This window comes from Falco punctatus (genome assembly GCF_963210335.1).
Source record: "Falco punctatus genome assembly, chromosome: 12".
Classification (NCBI taxonomy): Eukaryota; Metazoa; Chordata; class Aves; order Falconiformes; family Falconidae; genus Falco; species Falco punctatus.
In genome coordinates this window covers 23,164,841-23,178,097 of record NC_137592.1, presented here as the reverse complement: position 1 = coordinate 23,178,097, position 13,257 = coordinate 23,164,841, and the positions used below count along the sequence as shown (strand labels likewise).

At 38.7% G+C, this 13,257-nt stretch overlaps 1 long non-coding RNA gene across 1 annotated transcript in view; it reads left to right on the top strand.

Annotated features, from left to right (window-relative positions):
* Nucleotides 1-13,257, top strand: part of LOC308071892 — a 65,465-nt gene that overhangs the window by 25,512 nt on the left and 26,696 nt on the right. The gene's annotated exons all lie outside the window — the stretch shown is intronic.

Here is a 13,257-nt window from a genome sequence, read left to right as displayed (position 1 = left end):
AGCTGCAATTTGAGCATCTGTGCTTCAGTCACTGAAGCAGTATCTTTTTATTTGATTTCTTCCCCGTTGTATTCATTGCATTTTCCTTGCAGGCTGCACTGTGATCAATTGCTATTGTATTTCTTGGATTAACTTGGATTTCTTATCTTTTCTATTTCCATTTCTTGTTTTTTTCTGTTCCAGTAAGTGCTTTAAAGTTTTAAATGTTTAAATAGAACCTCTTTTCCATAAAGCTTCGAATTTGCCAGGATCTCTTCCTAGAAGAGGAGCGTGATCTAATGGTCAACACATAGCTGAGAGATGGACATTGCTGTGTTCTTATTCTAGTTGATTTACTTTTGTGGCCTTAGGCAAGTCTCTAACTACCTACCAGGAGAGATATGAGGATTAATTGAACAGGCAAAGTGCCATGTAATCCTTGACATTATGTCTGAATTCAAGACTACTACATGTTTACTGCCAACCTTGAAAACAAAGTCTGTGATGTTGGTGGGGGAAATCCTATTTTTTCAGTGATCTTGCCTGAAGAATGATAATAAGATTACTGATTCCAGCAATACGAATTCATAATTGCATAGACTTTCTTTTCATTATGAAATCAAACGCTGTCATTTCTGTTTCTCCTTGGTAACTGATATTTCTGCTAAATTTTCCTGTAATTCTTAGTGAATAATGGAATTTTATCTGTATTTGTTTAAGATCCATGTTGAAATACATTTTAGAGTTTCTGTTTTCCATGCTCCTGCAATAGAAGGTGGGGAAAAAGAGATATTGGAAGAACAATTTGCTAAAACTGCTGTCTAGAGAAACATAGTAGTACATAATGCTGGTAATTTTAAATTGTAATTATTTACACATGAAGTATGTTGAAAAGGAAATATTCAAAGTAGTGAATTTTGTCACCTTGTTAATAGTTCGATCAGACTTTTCTTTCATAACAGACATTTTATCTACTTCTTCAGCATTTATCACTGTGTTGTCTGTGAGCTCGTGTCAGACTTCTCTGTAATTGCTCTATTTTGATTTAATTTTTCTTGAATATTGAATATGAGTGAAAAGACCTTGTATGTAGTATGTTTCACTCAGACTAGCACTTTATATCCTGAAAATATTTCTCTATCTTTCCTGGCAACATCTCACCGAGAATATCTTAGTGTTATCTGTGCCACACCACAGTGATTGCTCATAGTCATTCCCTGATGCACTAATACACCCTCTTCTTTCTCATCATTTGTTATTTCCAGCTTGTCACAGGAATTCTTACTCCTATATGTATGACCATGCACTTCATCTAATTTCATTCTGTTTCTGTTATTGCAGAGTTACCCGTTCTCCTTTGGTGTGGAATACAGTCTGTCTTTGTACTAACAGCTTATCACTTAATTGCTATGCCAAGGTCACAAGGGAAAACATTAAGTATGTCCAAAGATAACTTGAGAAACTACCCTAACAGTTTCTCTCCAGCCCGATACTTTCAATTGTCTTCTCTTTAGCCAGTGCTATAGAAATATAAGGGCATATATTCCAATTTTTTTCTGTTAAGTTTATACATGGATCTTAGATTGTATAAATCATACTGACATGTAAAAATGTATCCCCCAACAGTGATCAGAGAAGTCTCAAAGAGGTTCCAGACATTCTTCAGGTATCTGCAAAGCAGCTCCACTCAGACCACTGTGCCAGCACTGAAATTTCCAAAAGAAGGTATCCCCGCAGTTGTTACTTGCTCTGACTCTGTTCCCCTTGTAGCCAGGGCTGTGCTTTGGAGCTACCAGTGGTGGCATGTGTTTTTGAGCATCTTTTACCAGCAGAACAAGCCAGTGTTTGTCAGTAACTGGAGTTCGAGTTGTGGGATCCATATGCACATGCTCTTTATTCAGTCAAGTCTTGAATACTGCCAAGGATGGAGACTACACAACCTCTTTGGACAGCCTGCTCCAGTGCTTGGCTGGTGAAAGAGTTTCTCCTTACGTCAAATTGCAGCCTTTCTTGTTCAGATTTGTCCTTTTGCGTCTCATCCTTCTGCCAGGCAGTGTTAAGAGCCTGGCTCCATCTTCTTGCTAAGCTCCTCACAGGAATTGAAAAGCTGCCATTAGGTCCTCCCAAAGCCACCTCTTCTCCAGGCTGAACAACCCCGCTTCCCTCAGTGTCTTCTCACCCAGCCTTTGCTCTAGCCCCCTGACCATCTTGGTGGCCCTTCAGTGAACTCTGGTTTACTCTGGCCCAAACCTGGGTGCAGTATTCTCAATGCAGTTTAGAAGCATGCTGAGTGAAGGGAGATAATCACTTCTAATGATCTGCTGGCTATGTGCCTGATTGTTCAGCCCAGGATGATGATGTCCTCCTTTGCTGCCAGGACACACTGCTGGCTCATGTTGTTGCTGCTGATGTCCCCAGCTGCCCAGCCAGTTGGTCTCCAGCCCGTACTGCTGCATGGGGTTTTTCCTTCCCAAGTGCAAGACTTCCATTTGTCCTTGTTGAATTTCATAATTTTGTATCAGCCCAACCCTCTAGCGTGTCTGGGGGCCTTTGAATGGGGGCCCTGCTCTTGAGCATATTTTACAGGTCTGCCCAGTTTGGTGTCCTCTGGAAACTTGGTGAGAACACACCTCATTGCCTCCTCCAGGTCGCCGGTAGATTTAAAACAGAACAGGTCCCGGTAAAGGTCTGTGCTATACTCCACTTGTTACAAGCCTCCAGACTGAGGACAGCCCATTAACCACTACCTTCTGAAAACAGCTATCAAACCAGTTTTTTACCCACTATGTCAATTCATCAGTATCACTTTTTTCTGGTAATTCAGTTATTGCATTAAGTAACATTTTATCATAGAAATGCATTTAAGCCATGATAGTGAGGGACCAGGATAGTCTGGAAAAGCTGCGGGTAATACTACTGCTTTTAAATCTGAACTGATTTCATTTATTTTTAGCTGATCCTGAGCTCAGAAGTGTCTGAAACTGGCTGCTCAGTGGAATGTAGTATAGAGGAACCCAGGCTGGTGCATTATAATAATTTGTAATGATACCTTAAATCTAGTGAGATTCGTTAACCCAGGTGAAGAGCTGTGTGAACCATGTTACTTCTGAACTCAGGCTTGCCTGGGAATCATTATAGTCATATTTGTGTGCTGTTGCTTAGGCATGGTGCACTTCAGGTAGCATGGGCATTACTATTTTAAGTTTCTCTGCACCTGTGTCCTGATTTATCTGCAAAGAAGGTGGCCCATCTGGAAATTGAGTTATTGATGATGGGCTGAAAATGGGGTCTCTTAGTAACTAGGTAGTTGAGTCTGAGCATATGTCTTTATTCATATTTTGTAAGGCAGCCTCCTGCTTGTATTTTGCATCTGACTTGGCAAATACAAATTAAGTCATTTGGTAAGCTTGTTAACGGATAACATTCACAAATTAAGCAAATGTTTAAATGATCCTATTTACCTTTGTATTGTAGACTAAACAGTGAAGCAAGAACCCCTTTAAAAGCTAGGCCTGGAACATTTTGGTCTTGATTTTGCTTCAGTTGAAACTTTTGGAAAACTTGCCACTAATGTTGATGGAAATAAGGTGGGGCATGTTTATAGAATAAAGGCATTATGTTGGCTGATAGTGGTGCAATGTGTGTGAATAAAAATGGTTTATCTCACTAAATGTTAAGAGGTTTGCCTGAAATCATTTTCAATATCCTTTCTTGTTCTCTATACAGTAAAATATGTAATTAGGGTGCATGTTATACAGCAAACTCAGTTTGAAAAATTGATTTTTTTAAAGCATAAAAGAGGCAGTGACTGAAGTCCTGCCAGGCTCTATTGAATACTCACATGTATTATGTTGTAAACATAATATGATTATACTGTATGTTGTCATAATAATTGGCAGTGGTATTGGAGTCGGTCATTGAGTGCTTTGTTCATGTGGTAATAGATGACAAGGGCTACAACATTTATTGGCAGCACACTTGTTTTCCTTTCTGTTTTTCTTAGTAAATTGGTTTCAAAATAGTTTTGTGGGTTTTTTTTTTAAACCGACTGTCTTAGGATCCAGATGGCTTTATCTCTTTTTAATGAGATTTGGGACATTCTCCTTTAAAGTGGTGTTCACTCAGTGCTGCTGCAAAGGCCACATTCTTCACTTTTCTTAAAGCATGGCACTGTGGCAGCAGAGATAGGGAAGACTTAGTAATGGTCAACAGCACGGAGGCGTGGATTAGGTGAGATTCATTAGGATCCAGGACTGAAAAGGCAGCATGAGTCAGGAGAGAACATAAAAACTGAGTCTGGAGGCCAGTGAATAATTTTAGGTTATTGCATAGGAACAGCTTATCCATTAGTCTCCATAGGCTTGATTCTGTAATCCTAACTTGTGCAAGCCGTGGGTTCCGGTGGGCTGTCATGGGACAGGAGCTATTCCTTGTGAGTAAGCATGGCAAAACTGCTCTGTTCATTTGCAAAGGTCCTGAAGGGGCAGCCAGGATGGATAACAATTGGGAAAGGGGCATTTTTCCTGCTGAAACTTCAAGACATTTGTTAGTTAGTTGCTGGAGTTTTGCAGGATAAGACCCTCTTAAAATTGTCTCTTTTAAGATCCAGACCATATGTATGGCAGGGTTCTGCAGGGTCATGAAAGACAATTTGTGGTGGCTTGGGGCATTCGCTGTAGGCATGCATTTCAGTTTTGATGGAGCAAATTTCACATAATACAAGTTTAACAGCTGACAAAAGTTTGCCTGTATCAGCTTTTCATCTTCCATCAAATCCAGACTGCAAGCCTCAGCTACGTACCTTCAGATTCCTGTGAAATCAGCACCAATGCACGCCCTGTGCGTCACCATTCTTTTACCTCGACATATATCCTTCACTTTTTTGCCAGTTGAGTCAGCACTCTCTGACTTCAGTTGCACATGATATAGCCAGCCATATGCTTCCACCCTTTCCAGGCCTTTTCTTGTACTGGTCATGTGCCTGTCCTTGTGTCAATAATCTTCCATTTCATTTCACGTTTTGTACCACTCTCCATCTCAAAGTCAAGTTGTGTCTGTTTTCATTCTTGATGTTATTCTTTAGTGGCCGATAGTTTTTCAGTAGTCTGCTTTGGATTACTGCCTGCAGAATATGCCACCTGCATCTGTCTCTAGTTCTGCCAGCAGAACAGGAGTTGCAATATAATCAGTTCTACAAGAATGTGTTTTCTTACAAAGCAGACGTAGTTTTATTCTGTTCTGCACTGACATATACACTTCGGCTTTTTGTTGACCACACAGGTTTTCTGAATTTGCCCAAGTAGTTATATAGAAGGGGGTGGTATTCGGCTGCCAATGCCTTTGTCACTAGTCAGCGTTTAGAAACGCTGTATATCTGCGAGTGAAGAACAGAACAGCACCCTTAGTTGAATCTTCAGAGGGAAATGGAAATTGGTAGAATACTTACCCAAAGATATATTTATTGTGGCCTCTATCACTTCTTTTCCCTTCGAGATGTGTGACCTGTGTGATACGGTGCTGCTCAAACAACAGAGGGGGATTTAGCCCAGTACTGAGTCACTGGGAAAAACGGCATTGATTTGAACCACTAATAGAATTTGGAGTAATATCTTAGTTCTTTAGGGGCCTCCTATCCAGAGGATGGCCTTCTATAAGTGCATTTAGTTTGTGGGCATCTTTTAAAAATCACCACTCAAGATGGTTTAGTAATTCAAGATTATCTTGAAAAACAAATTAAATAGTTATTAAATATAATATCTCAACAATTTTCACTTAGTCCAAAAATTATCATTGTAATGTTTTTTTCAACATTATAAGGTTTTTATTTACCTACCAGGATATTGTCTGGTATCTGATGAAATTGCTGTGGTTTTTCCTCACCAAGATGTGGTGAGGGGTGTGGGGGTGTGTATTCTAATGCACAGTGGATTCTCAACTCATGTATAATCATTGCAAACTGCAGATGTTCCAAGTGTTTTTCTCAATATTCTGATTGATAATTATGTGGCTAATCAGTGTTTTAAAACAAAATTTGCACATAAAGAGTCTGTTCATCCAATGGGGCCATGCTAACAGGTTCTCTTCCTGCACGTGTGCTCTGCACAGTAAGATGTGTTACCTGCCTGGGATCAAAACAGAATCAGAACAGGAGAGTTTCTGTAGCATACAAGGTAGTTGAAAATTGTTTTTCAAAAGTGCTATGAATTTTTCTTGGTGTACTTTATACCCTGTGAGAGGAAATCTATTCATGCAACAGTGCCCACTGGGGACTGATTTAGTTTGTACTTTAACCATGTAAAAAAAAAATCCCGATGTCTCCACAGTCTTTTGTGACTTTTGTCCACTCTGCTGCTTTAGCAGTCAGGCTTTTTAGAACATGAGGAATCTTGAAGGCATGGCTGTACTTAGCCACACTTTCTCTGTAGGAGAATATGATAAAAAGTTCTCCCGTACTAGAGCCATTAACCAGAAGTTGGGGCTGTTTATATCCTTTACGCTGAAAAATTCAGAAGAGGGTAGATTTGACATTCCTGAGATTCTAAGGTAATATGTTTGAAGCCACACGACAACCTAGCCTTAGGAAAATACCCTTTCCAAATGTTTACAGCTTTTTTGTACCTTGTACCAAAGAAGGAAAGGAGCACACAGACACAGATTTTCCTTGATGAGTCATTTTATTCCTTACAATTCTCCCTTTGATAAAATTATTTGCAAAGAGGCTTAAAGCTGTTTTCTTCAAAGTGACACCATTTATTAGAAAACTGAAAGATCATGAGTTAGTTTCTGCATCTTGAACATTGATAAAGATAGACCTACCTTGCTTTGGAGGCAATTCAAAGGGCAGATGCACTTTGTAAGCATGAGTGCTGCACCACTTTGCAGTCATGCTAAACTCTTTGTACTTCATAGCACACTACCCCTTCAACAAGTACTGTGGAAAATGTTGGCTGTCATCCTTTAAACAGTACAGTTTGTGCATTTCTCTTGATCATCTGTCCCAGAGCAAAGTTCAGTATGTTGAGGAAGTATTGTTTAAGTGCAACTGATCTAAAAATACATCAAAAGGAAAACTACTGTATATGAACAAATTACGGAGAGGCTTTATATAGGCTTGTTGATGTCTGTAAATACATAAAACAAGGAAGCAGAAGCTTATGACATAGTTATTTTTGGAAAAGTGGAAGATGTGACTGTCATTGTTATACCATACACAGAGCCAAGTAGTTGCTCCTCCAGAAATTGTAAGTGGAATTAAGAACCCCCAAATTAGAAAATTAGGACTATTTCCATAGTGCTAGGAACTCTCTACTGCAAATCTTGCCTCTGCAAATCAGTGACATATCACATATTAATGTCAATGGAATCAGGCTTAGGATTTTAGCTTTCCGCTCCTCCCTGCCTTTTCTTTAAACCCCTTTTCCTTTCCAGGGAATACCTGCTCTGATGATAAGCCTGAGGATCTGAGAAGCTTTGGTGATTTCTGACAGGTCTCAGCATAGAGTATTCCTGAATTAGTGAAGTGGTGTCAGCTCACTTCAGAAGAGAGAATAAAATGTTTACTGTAAGCACAGGGGGTGGAAAAAGCTAGAAGGAACTATGAATTCAGTTTTTTGCTCTCTGTATTGTAGGTCATAATTACCCAGTTACCTCTGTATAGAATATTTTGTGTTTAACTGCAGTAGTAAGCATGCTGAGACATGACACTCAAAAAGGTATCTGGACGTGAGGACCTCAAGAACTAAAGATGCCATTGAGAATTCCCGTAGTAGTTTGAGTAATAACTAACTTGTTTAATATGACGTGTTTCCTACCTGAACTTACAGTTACAGCTGGCTTAGTTTATTAAGTGATTCAAATTGTTCTACATTACTATCTTCAGCTTTCATCCTTACAATTTTATTAATCTCAGAAATCTTATTATCATGGATGTATGTATTTATTTCCAAGTCACTGATGGATGATGGTTATTTCCAAATCACAAAAGCCCTGAAGTTTATCTTACAAGTCTTCATTCATTATTACTTTGTTAGATTTTTCAGTTTAGAGTCCATTTAACACATTTTATTGATAGTGTTTTGCTAATTTTCATAATGAGAATGTCATACACTATTAAGTCAACTGCTCTCCACAAATATGTTGCAGATATACAGCTACTTTCATAAGCCAAATAAATGTCTGTCTCACCAAACAGTTCAATAACTTTAGATTATTTGCCAAAAACCTGAGTTGACTGATATTAATTATATGCCGGTACTTTAATTCTTTATTAATTTTGTAACAGCTTTATTACCTGGAAGTAACGTCAGACTTAACTGTCCATTAGCTCTCTGAGTCATCTTGCTGGCCTTTGTTATTATTGGCACAACATTAGCACTTTTCCAGTCAAATGGAATTTCCCTGGAATGTTTTAATTTATTAAAATAAACATGATTAGTTTTCAGGCCTTCTTGGTCTTAGTTCTTAGGTGTGGGTTAGATGGATTGGTTGATTTTAAAATGTTTATTTCTAGTACCTGTTGTATAACATCCTGCTTGCTTCCTAAGGGACTGGAAAATAGTTCGACATCATCATGTGACATAAGAACATCTGTCTAAATATGGAACAGAAGTGTTTCTAAAAATTTTTGTGTGCCCTGAATCACTATTAAAAGGTTTATCATTTCTATCTGGCAAAGGGTTAACTGCTAGGACTGTTGTAGTCTTGGCATTTTAATTTTTTTTTTTAATTCTTCATGTTACATTGGTCTTATCAGTTGTGGACTTTCTGCTGATGTTTGTAGCTTACTTTATCGATTCCCCCACCACCACCCTTTGTAACTCATAATTCATATGGATTATTACTGTTTCTCTTCATTGATTATATAGTACTTTTCTATTATGAACTACTGATTACACTTGAGTAGTGAAAAATGATACATTTTTAGCCAAAATTACCCTCTCCTTGACTGTGGACTTAAAAATTCTTGGCCATCCTAAGATTTCTTCTTAAGGAAATTCTCACTTTTATTTCAGTCATCATTTTAATTACTCTGCTAGGAGACCGAAGTTGCAAGTTACTGACAACTGTAACACAGGTACCTCACTCACAGCTTTATGCCCTCTCCTACCTCCTACGCATTTTGCCCGCTTACTGTGGGTTGGGTGGTGGTGTGGTATTTTTAGCATTTAAATCAAGGGAGTCATTGCACAACATTCACTAATAATGCATCATTCTTTTGCATTGGTGATAATTTCATGTTCTCTGGCTTATTACCTCTTCCAATCTCAATACATAAGGCCTGAAAAATGTCATCCTTTAATACTCTTTGCTACGCTAATTCAATTTCTTTAGGAACTGTTTGAGCATGTATTGCATTTGCCTTCTTACCAACTTCCTCAGATGTTACTTCTTTACTCCTGCCTCCTCCAGTTTATCTCCAGATCAGGCAGAAGTAACACTTGCACTGTCTTCTTTCTGAGTTTTTCTAAAAGGTAAGGTTACCATGGCGAGTGGATTTTCATAAAAAGCCCTGTTAAGTCTTCCTAGCTCATGCGCTTGTTTGTCTGTTATTCATCTGACCATACTTACTGTGAGGATAATGCCATCTGTTCCAGAAGCGATGCTGCAAAAAGGAGATCTCAGATATATTTCATCACAACATTGTTTTCTACAGAAAATTTTCACCAGCGGTACACCGCCTATCACAGTAGTATAGCAGCAGAAGCCAAAAGTAAACCCTCTTTTTTTTTTTTTTTTTTTGTCTTAAACAGCAAGCCCTCCTTTTAATTTTGTGCATCTTGTGCCTGTGACTCAGACTCTTGCATATCTGGAGGGTGTGTCAGCTTTTTATTCCAACCTAGTGTGTGTTTTTCTTTCTTGTTTTAGAATACTATGTGGTAAATCCAATGGGATAACGTGAAGGGTGTTGAGGGAGCTACAGCATCCAGGTGATTTGCTAGTGATGTGAAAGGCGGCTCTCCAGGAGTACAGCACACTGCATACTTTGCAGCGAGTGTTCAAATTTGGTCAGCATTCAGAAACTAACTATCTGAAGGTGATAAACAAAAAATGTGGCTTGGACGTACCTCCTTGCTTTAGTATTTTAAATCAAATGCCTTCCAAAGACAGGGCCCTTAATGCAATTCTCCCCTCTGACTTCCTGTTTCCTCCCTAAAATAATATAATAGTCACTGTAGGTTCTGCTGTCTGCAGCAGGTACTCTCAGCAAAAACTGTTTCCTTGATACACATATGCTGCAGTTAAACTGTTTTAAAAATTATTTTAGTAATACTTCTGCTTAAACCTGCCAATTAGCACCAACCAGAGAGGAAACTGGAAGTAAGGAATTGTTTCTTTCAGTGCATTTTCCTATCTGAGGACAGAATGCTGAGAAGATGATGAGCAGAGAGGAAGAGACAGCTGACCTAATTCAACTGCACCTCTTCTTTCATGGGCATGCGGTCTGCTGTGTAACTGAGGAAGGAGAGGAACAGCAAACAAGCAGAATTAGAATGTACAAAGAATTTTAAATGCAGGCTTTTCTTTCCCTAATTCCTAACTGTTTTGTACTCTGCTAAAACGGTCATCATCTTAAACAGATTTCATGTGGTATTTTCTAGTGATAAGAGATTCAAAACCTAATGGTTTCCGAGTGTCACACATTTAACCTGTGGTCTTGGTATGATTTGTCCAGATCATGTTGCTAAAAAAATCTTTAGATCTCATAAGTACATAAGAACATTTACTTCCTTCCTGAATGAAGATCATAGAAGTACTTTCTGTAAAAAAGCCAGTACAGTACTATTGTAGTAGCAGCGCTCTATTTGACATGATAAATGCAGAAGAAACTAAGAAAGAGTCATAGTGGCTAAGCCACACAGCCTTTCTGAATCCAGACTTGTTTGGATGTTTTGAAAGGGAAAATGAAAATGTCACATGGTTGCTGATTACATAGTGACTGAATTGTTTCAAACTACGTGTTCTTTGGGTGATCGTCTGCAGCTGGGAAATCCCCAGCATGTGACTGGTACAGCTGTGTTTGATAGCGTGATTTAAGCTTTACTGCAGACCTGAGTATTTCATCGCATTACATCTATACCTGTGGGTGTCTGCCTGCTGCAGCATTCAAGTAACTGCTAAATGTTCCCAGTCTTTCAGAATTTGTGTCAGCGTTTGAACATCCCAGCTGCTTAAACTGTGCTAGTCTTTTGCTGATAAAGCGATGGGGAAACACAGTCCCAAGTGCAGTGAAGAAGAGAATTTCTCTTTAAGGGTGAACATAGTAGCTTTAAACCAGCTGCCCTTGTGCCACACTGCCAAAGGACATAAATAAATGGTTAGGAAAAAGGGAAGCTTGGACTTCTGCTTTTCTTCAAGCTGTTTTTGTGCTTATCCATCCCTATCTTGTTCCTATGTTTCTTTGCCCTGTGGCATCTTGTCAGCGACTGAGATGGTGTGTTGTTTGGGATGGGAGCTCTTTGTTACTTATTGGTACAGTGCCAAGGATAGTTAAGACCCAATTTCTTATGGGATTTGTAAGATTATTTTTTTTGTAATACAAATCTGTGATTTCACCTAATAGTTTGTTGGTTGACTCATTTTGACCTACTGCACTGTCTAATACGCAGAAGTGTTAGGCACTGGGTCGTGCAAACTGTCACCGTATTCATGTGGGAAAAGGGAGATGCTGTACTGTGGCTTTGAAGTAACCCCTTGGAGGGTTGCAGAACAGCTCTCTAGCTACATGGTTGGAAATCTGGGTCATTAACAATTACAAAGCATCACTGTGGTAACTTCACCTGGTTAGTAGTCAACCGTTTTCACGATTCTGCTGCTCCCTGGAGATTTTCTAACACACTGAGCTCCACTGTCTCTCCCAGATGCAAACTCATAGTGCAGCCTGGTAGCAGGCAGCAAGCTCCGTGACATTTCAAGAAATTCTCTCTTCTGGGTTTTAGGGTGCCAATTATATGGTCCCTAGAATACTATGATCTCTGACCAGAGCGAGCTACAAAGAAATTACTCATCTGATTTAGAAAGAAAAAAACCAACAACAGTGAAGCACCAGTTTACAATGTCTTTTATATTGTGAGAAAAATGCCTGGTTTTCACTGTTTGCAAAATATTTGCAGGGTGGTGTTCCTTGAAAATACATTTAGCCTTTGCTTCTCAGATTTATCATATGTTTATTTTATATGTATCATATTCTGGTAGATTCCAATGGAGCTCTGATCTTTCTTCCCTGTCCTAGCTCTGCTGGTTGGAGTTTGGATTATAATGGTGCTGCTTCAATCTTCCTGCCAAATCTTTACATAACATTTAAAATACATTTTCCTCTTGATGTGTATCACCTTATTTCTAGAGACGAAGTAGGGCTTTTCCTTTGATAATTAATTGTTTCTAAATGCCTAATGGGGTGAGCTATTGCTAGTAGGTGCTTGAGAGAATTTTGGTGTTGTGTTTAATTTTTGCCTGCAATTTATCACATGTTGTAGTGAAGAGATCTGTGGTGCAATACTGTGGCGTGTTAACCTTACCTTCCCTAATTCAAAGCATAAACTGTGTTGACCAAATCTAACATTTGTGCTCAGCGTTGTTTGTTATCAGCTTTGCATTGTAAGTGACGGCAAGAAAAGTTAGTTGTATAAATAAGTGTCACTTTTTAAGTACAGAACTAGATTCTCTATCTGCAGGGTTGGTACATTATTCATATGATGTTGTTTCCTTTTATAATTTTTTTTTTTTTTAATTATGCCTTTGTGAAGCCTCTAGGACCTAGAGTTTTAGGTATTCTAGGTATTCGTGACCTTCACTCATTTCATAACAAAGAGCAACCTATGCCTTAGGTGATACAGTTAATTAGTCAAAGGATAGCAAGAGAGGACACAAATGTTTGATAAAGCACGTAGTAAGGATTAGAACAACAGCAAAAAAAATCATGAGATGAGCTATTATTATTCCCCCAGTTTGTTGGTTCCTGATTTCCATATGTTATATATATTTCTGTGTATTGTGTTTGAGGAAGTAGTCAGATGAAAGGTCACAACTGTTTTATGAAAGTGGGTGAATCATATACTGATGCACTATGTATAGGCAGTGTATGCTTAATGCATTTGGACTGTCCATTCCTTCATTAGCTTGCCATCTGTTCTACTGTGGGAACCTGACTTACAGGGGATGAATTGGGCAGAAAATTGGTTAAATAGCAATGTTGATGCAATATAGTTTTATGGACTTGAATGGGAAATTATATAGGTCATGTAAATTGCATACTCATTACAAATTTAGGCCGCATCCCCA